Source organism: Amblyraja radiata, chromosome 1 (genome assembly GCF_010909765.2).
Source record: "Amblyraja radiata isolate CabotCenter1 chromosome 1, sAmbRad1.1.pri, whole genome shotgun sequence".
Lineage (NCBI taxonomy): Eukaryota > Metazoa > Chordata > Chondrichthyes > Rajiformes > Rajidae > Amblyraja > Amblyraja radiata.
The window spans coordinates 148,471,471-148,479,694 of NC_045956.1; positions in this window are offsets into that span (position 1 = coordinate 148,471,471).

Sequence of the window (8,224 nt, forward strand, 5' to 3'; positions counted from 1 at the left end):
AGTACCTCTGGTTTTGGAGAGAAAAGAGGAGTGATATTTTGACCAATCCAGTTGGCCTTCAGCCTGATATGAGCTTGATCTTTGAGGTGCGTCTCCTGTAAAAATATTATATCAGCATTAGTTGATTTTATTTGGGCAAGAACCTTACCTTACCCCTTTTAATTGGCTCGTTAACGCCCCCAATTATTCCAGCTACAGAAAGTAATTTCTCCAAGTTTTCTTCAGAGGGTCGTCTTGCATTATAGCTTACATGGATTTCCTTGTTTCAGATGGGGCAACACAATAAATCAACCTTCTGGATGTTGGGTGGGTGATCCCAATTTCAAAACCCTGCTGGTATATCACAAGAAAAAGTGCCATGAAGAAAAAGCGAAAAAAGTGCTAAATAATGTAAATAATACAAAAAAAACAGCATTTAAATATACTGTACGTGTCCACCCCCTGATGGGAAATTTTGAGTGAGCTTCCGTGGATGTTAATTGTAATTAACTCCGCCCCTTACAAAGTAATATTACAAAAAATAAAAACCGGACTAAACAGTAAACAGAAAATAAACAGAACAAAGACTGTAAATAATTTCCTCTAAGAGGGTTACATTTCTTATAGCTTGGTCTAAGTGGGTATTTACTATTTAAATACCCTATTTAAATTAACAAAAATCTTGCTTATTGATATTCGTATGTTAAATACATAACCGGTTGAAAACCGTCAGGCTTGAACGGGTTAATTGGAATCTCCAGTAGTCTCACCGGCCGAACAAGAGCCCTCTCTCTCTCTCTCTCTCTCTCTCTCTCTCTCTCTCGCTCTCTCTCGCTCTCTCTCCTCCCCTCTCAAACCGCCATCACATATTCCCTCTCGTCTGACCTGGTAGTTGCTGGAAATTCCAAACCCCCCCGCCCATCGGATAGATATTAAACATATTTTAAATATAAACCAATACATTGACCGTTGCCTAGAATTCATAAATCTCGCAACTATTAGGTATTAGATTAAAATAAACGGATTAGTATTAGGTATTAGGTTAAAATAAATGGTTTAGTATGTTTGTTAGTATTTTATGCGATAATAATAGCTTTATTTATATAATTTGTTAGTGTGTTATATCGTTACCATACGTTTAAATTGTTTTCAATGCTGCGTAATTCAAAGATCTTGAACATTCTCCTCATAAACACGGGGACCTTGAGCAATCTACCAGTTTACATTCCAATCTATCTCTAATAAGTATGTCTAGACTTGAACGCCTGTGAACCTGTCGGCCATCTTATTTGCAGGTTTTCATATATTTTTATATGAAAAAACATTATATCATTCTACCCCTTATAAATACATATAAAAGGTGTACGTTAAACACACAATTTAGCAAACAGGTTCAGTGAAAGTTCAGTTGGGCATAGCCCTGCTAATCGAACAGAGCTATGTCAGTCTACCTATCCCTTTAGGTCATTTTTTAACTCTTGCGCATATTTAAATGCATCTTCTGGATCGATAAAAAAACGTTCTGATCCTTCGTATGTGACCCTTAATTTGGCAGGATACATTATTCCATATCTCAGGCCTGGAATGTCTCTGAGAATAAGACATGTCTTGGTGAAGAGAGGTCGCTTCTTGACCACCTCTGCTGGATAATCTTTAAAGAATTTTATATTTTCTCCTTCAAACATCAGGGTTCCTGCGGTTGTCACTTTCTTCATGATATCTTCAAGAACTGATATGTCGTGTAGTTTAAGAATAATTTGTCTTGGTGGGGCTCCAACTCCTGATCGGGCTCTCTGGACTCGATGTGCTTGATCAATTTTAGGTCTCTCAGGCAGATTAAATACCTGTTGAAGTAAGTTGGCAGTGAAGACCCGAGAGTCTTTTCCACTTTCCTTCCCTTCCTTCACTCCAACAATTCTTAAGTTTTGGCGTCTGGACCAGGCTTCAAAATCTAGGCATTTGTCGGTCATTCTGGCCAGTTGCCCAGAAACACGGTCTAGATCTTCCTTCAGTCTTTACGTTGTGTCAGAGATGTCTGTACTAGTAGCTTCGAGTTCTCTGATAGCGTTGTTTTGTTTTTTTTGTAGTGAGGAGAATGGGCTCCAACTTTTTGCTAAGATCTCCTTCAACCCGTTTGATTTCTCCTTTCAAAACGGTGTTTACCTCTTCAATGCGAACTTGTAGAATGTCAATTTTTCCGCTAATTTCTTTATTCCAGACATCGAGTCTTGTTTCTAGCTTTCCCAGCTTATCAGTCAGAATATCTCCAAAGTCTTTTGCCATAGCCCGTCTTAAAGATTGTTCTGGTTCTTGTATTTGTTCTTCCATGGTAGAAATAAGCCCTTCTTCCTCAGATTCTCCCTCAGATTCCTCAGAAGTTACTTTTTCTTGCTCTTGAAGAACCTGCAGTCGGGTTCTTTGTCTGGTCTGAGGTCGAGTCAGCAGAATCCGTTTACTCATTTAAAAATACTGGTATCCAGTCGGTTTACGTCAATTTCTGATGACGTCACTTACGCGACGTCAGGCATCTGCCGGTAAGTATTTTTCAGTCAGTCCGTTTTTCTTTCCAGGTATTTTAATGCGTTTTAACGCATTTTTCGGAGCGGAGCGCCTCTTACTGCTCCATGGCGCCACCGGAAATTTATCTCTTCTCTTACCAATCGCCAACAATCTTAAACATCTTCCATTTTTAAATATGTATCTGGCAAATTCCTGCAATGGAATACAAGACATAGAACAGTACAGCAGATGAACAGGCCCTTCAGCCCACAATGTCTCTGCCAAACATGATGCCAAGATCAATTCTTATCTGCCTGCACATATCTGCTTGTGTTCAGACTGCAGCTAACAACGCCGTGAAGGACAGCCGCATTCTGTTGATCACGGAGACCTGGCTTCATTCATTCATTCCGGACTCTGCTATCGAGCTAGCAGGTTACACCGCACAGCGTCATGATAGGACAAGAGACTCCGGTAAGAGAAGAGGAGGAGGGCTCTGTGTACGTGAACAACACCTGGTGTACTAACACAGTGATTGTGGACAGTCACTGCTCCCCGGACCTGGAGTATGTGCATGTTAAATGCAGGCCCATTTATCTCCCTAGGGAGTTTACTGTTGTCATGATAACTGCTGTGTACATACCACCGGATGCTAATGCTAACTAGGCTATCGGACATTTGTATGGTAGCACTAGCAGTCAACAGATCATATATCCTGACGGTGTTCACATCATAGCAGGGGACTTTAATCACGCGGACTTGAAGAAAATGCTCCCCAAATTCTACCAGCATGTTAAATGGGCTACAAGAGGAGCTAACACACTGGACAAGGTCTACTCCAACATCAAGCTGGGCTACAGGGCTAGACCACTACCACACCTGGGTCAGTCGGACCATATGTCCCTGCTTTTAGTTTCCTGTATATGCCCCCCTCAGGAAAACTGCTCCTACCATCACAAAGACCATCACAACTTTGCCTGATGGTGCATCTCAGCAGCTGCAGGACTGCTTCGACAGGACCAACTGGGATGTGTTTGAACACCAGGACCTGGAGGTGTTCACAGACAGTGTACTATGTTACATTAAAAACTGCATGGACACGGTCACAGTGGACAAACGCATCCGGGTCTACCCCAACCAGAAGCCCTGGATGACCCGGGAGGTCCAGCGGCTGTTAAAAGAGAGGAACACCACTTTTAGGTCTGGCGATAGGGATTTATACAGCACGGCCCGATCTAGCCTGAAGTGAGGCATCAGAGAGGCCAAATCAGACTACAGGAGGAGGATAGAGGACCACCTGGACAATAATAACAGCAGGCAGGTGTGGCAGGGGATCCAGTATCTCACCAACTACAAGACCAACCTTGGAGCTGCTGAAGGTGACGCCTCGTTGGCAGAGGAGCTGAACCTCTTCTTTGCTCGCTTTGAAGTGGAGCCACCAGAGACAGCCACATCACACCACATGGTCCACAGCAGCCTAACCCTCAAGATAGAGGAGCATGAGGTGAGGCGCACGCTGCGGGCCATCAATCCAAGGAAGGCTACTGGACCCGACGGCGTCTCTGGACGCGTGCTGAAGGACTGCGCAGACCAGCTGGCTGGAGTCTGAACGAGGATTTTTAACCAGTCTCTGGCCCAGTCCACTGTTCCACCCTGTCTGAAGTCCGCAACCATAGTCCCCTTGCCCAAAAAAACCCACATCTCCAGCCTCAACGATTACCGGCCAGTCGCACTCACACCAGTAGTGATGGAGTGTTTTGAAAAACTGGTCCGGGGTCACATCACATCACTCCTGCCCCGAAGCTTTGACCCCCACCAGTTTGTGTACAGAGCGAATAGATCTACAGAGGACGCTGTAGCCACAGCCCTCCATGCTGCACTGTCCCACCTGGAGCAGCGGGGGAGCTACGTGCGGATGCTCTTTGTGGACTACAGCTCTGCTTTTAACACCATCCTTCCCCACAAACTGGTGGACAAACTGGGGGACTTGGGACTTCCACACTCCACCTGCATGTGGATAAATAGCTTCCTGTCGGGTCGTAGCCAGAGAGTCAGAGTGGGCCATCACACATCCACGGCCCTCAGCCTCAGTACCGGCTCTCCACAGGGCTGCATGCTGAGCCCCCAGCTCTACACCATCTACACACATGACTGCACCCCCGCCCACCACAGCAACACCATTGTCAAATTCGCGGATGACACCACGGTGGTGGGGCTCATCTCTGGGGGGATGAGTACGCCTACAGGGATGAGGTGGAACAGCTGGCAGTGTGGTGTGGAGAAAATAACCTGCTCCTCAACACCTTAAAGACCAAGGAGCTCATAATAGACTACAGGAAGAAGAAAACGGACATTACACCATTAATCATCAGAGGGGACTGTGTGGAGAGGGTGGCGGATTTCCGCTTCCTGGGAATCCATATTGAGGAGGACCTGACATGGAGCGTGAACACCTCTGCGCTGCTGAAAAAGGTCCAGCAGAGACTGCACTTCCTGAGGGTGCTCAGGAAGAACAACATCACTCAGAGACTGCTGCTGTCCTTTTATCGGTGCTCCATAGAGAGCATCCTAACATACTGTGTATGCATGTGGTACACCAGCTGCACAGCGGCTCAGAGGAAAGCGCTCCAGAGGGCCATTGACAATGCCCAGAGGATTGTCGGCTGCCCTCTCCTCACCTTGGAGGACTTACACAGTTCCCGCTGTCTCAAGAAATCCCAGAACATTATAAAGGACATTTCCCATCCCGGACACTCCCTGTTTGAACTGTTGCCGTCAGGCAGACGGTACAGATCAATGAGGACAAGGACAAACAGACTCAAAAACAGTTTTTATCCCACAGCAATAACTACACTTAATGTAGCCACCAAATGAGCGCAGGTGCGCTACATACCAAAGGGATTGTGTAATCGACAGAAGAATGTATGGTTGTGTGTTTATGCTTGTTTTTTCATGTTATTTATTTTAGTTGTTTATTTCAGATATTCTCTTTTACGTATCGTTAGCTTTTAGATAATGTGTGAATGGTGCACTGACTGGTTGGCATTTTTAATATTGTTGTACATGTTTGCATGTTAAAGGGCTTTCTCACGGTGCGACCTGAAGCAAGACTTAACAAGAGTTTAACATCGTGGGTACCTTCTGCGATAGCAGTATGGCATTCGTGGACCACCGAGGACCTCCGTGGCGCTAACGGCAGGTAGTCGTGTAACTTTGTAAGGTCGGGAGAAAATACAAACATTTTTGAATTTCTCCAAGAGTGACTTGAGCAGCGTTGCAACATTGTATGAACGCAGATGCCAGTGCGATATCCGTGCGATATCCGTAATTGACTCTTGCGGGTACCGTGGGAACTCCTGCGAACGGTAAACCCGGAAGCTTGACAGAGGGGACATAAGGTGAGTAAAAAAGGTGGTCTCAATATCGCCAATGGACCATGTGTCCATCGAGGACGTCCCACCTAATTGTCATTGTTTGAGAATCTTTTTCACAGTAAGACTTGCAGAGATGCCTCTCAGAAAAGCGCAAAGAAAGGGGTCAAAGAAAGTCAGAAAGTTTTTAGCCATGCAGGTAAATGAGGAGGAGACTCAGCAAGAGAGACAGGTGGAGAGGCAAGAGGAGATGCCAGAGATACCACTGCCTGTGGGCTCCTTGGAGCAGGGAGAGGGTGATCAAGGTGGATTTGAGATTGCCTCCCCAGTAGCTGTTGCCTCCCCAATAGCCTCAGCAGACGATAACATAAAGGGAAGATGGCAGAAGGTAAGGCCATATAACTTCAACAGGGAACAAGAGGGGGAACTGGTGGAGTGGTACCAATGCAATGAGATTCTCTATGACAAATCCAGAGAGGATTATAGAAATAGGGAGAGAAAGCGCAACCTGCTGGAGACGAAGGCTGCGGAGTATCCCGGGTGCTCATGTGAGTGTTGATGTGATGCTCATGTTGGTGGCTCCACATTTTATTATATCCTGAAGTGTGATAAAGCTTTTACCTCAGCATTTTGATTGTCATTGCTTGTTTACCTCACAGCTAAATAAATTTATTTTTTACTATCAGCTTGATGTCTGCAAATCGTCATTAATACATCACTACAAGATGAATGTCTCTAATGTTATAATCCCTCTCATGCTGAAACACAAAATACCTTAATGGAGGTGATATAATCACATTTTCACTCATTTACATTTTTGAGTGTGCAGGACCCTGAAATGTTCAGCTATTTAAACGTGTTCTTCACCTCTTGGTAGAAAATGAAATAAGACAATCAGCACGGTAAATGTGATACAAAGTCTTTATTCCTATTTGACAATATAAGAAGACGAATTCTGTAACATATCGAGAGGATATGCATCACACAAAACATTTGTCTGTAAAAGGGCCTCGCAAACACGAAATACAACAAATGAGGCACGCGAGATTATTTAAAACACATTATATCCATCAACCTCCGCTACAAGCGTGAACTCAGGCATTTAAAGGGACAATGCAATGTTCTAAACGGCAGGTTTTGCGGACGAACATCTTATAGGAAGCACTTTTCAGAGGACAACACTAGGAAGTCAGCTTATAACATGCAGTAGTGTTCCTGTGGTCGGCTACCCATCAATATAGCTGTCCTGCCACGGCACACTCCCCAATTGTGAATTGTAGTAAGTGCAGAGATGGTCTCTTTGCTCTTTCACACTGGATGTGCCCGAGTTACCTTTCAAACGCTGCAGTGAGACCATTTTCAACTTGTTCGCACCACTTCTCCAAGCACCTAGTGTTACTTCCCCTGTGTCACTGTCCACTATGTCACCGTCCTGGATGGATGTTGCTGATCCAGCAGCTGCACCTCTCATTCGGATCAGGTTGTGCAGAACACATGCTGCATATACTATACTCTCCACATTCTTGGGCCTCTGCTCCATTGTCTTGAGCAAGCATCTAAATCTGTTTGCCAAGATGCCAAAATAATTTTCTACTACCCTCCTGGCCCTTGACAGCCTGTAATTAAAGATCCTCTGTTCCCTAGTTAGATTCCTCTGTGGATATGGCTTCATAATCCAGGGCCGTAGTGCAAAGGCTTCATCAGCAACCATCGCATATGGGATGTCCGGGCTGTCTTCTCCTGACAGAGGTTCTGGATCAGGCATGCCTGCTGTTCCACCTTCCATTTTCTTTCCAAGCCAGGTTTCTTTCCAAATCCGGCCATCACCAACACTTCCAGGTGTGCCCACATCCACATACAGGAAGTTGTAGTTATAATCAACCACCGCCATGAGTACAATTGAGTGGAATTTCTTGTAATTGAAATAATTTGAGCCACCTCCGGGTGGTTTACGAATTACCACATGCCTGCCATCCAAAGCCCCACATGTGTGAGCAAAGTTCCACCTGTTTTCAAACCCCAGTGCAATTCTCTTCCACGCATCTGGTGTACTGGGGCATTCCATCACTTCAGCTGAATAAAATTGGATGATCGCCTCACAGGTTTCTCGGACAATACCACAGATGCTGTTGGTGGCGACAAGAAAGTTGTAAGACAGACTTTTATAAGAATCGCCTGAGGCCAAGTAGCGGAGGGTGATTGCTATGCGCAACCCTGGTTCCAGTGCCTTTCTCATTACAGTGTCAGTCTTCTTCAGCAGAGGTCCCAAATTATTATTTAACTCATTAAAGAGCTCGGGTGAAATTCTGACAAAGTTTTTGAATGCACCTTTATCCTCTTCGCACAGCACATTAAGCAGTTGCTCATATTGTCCA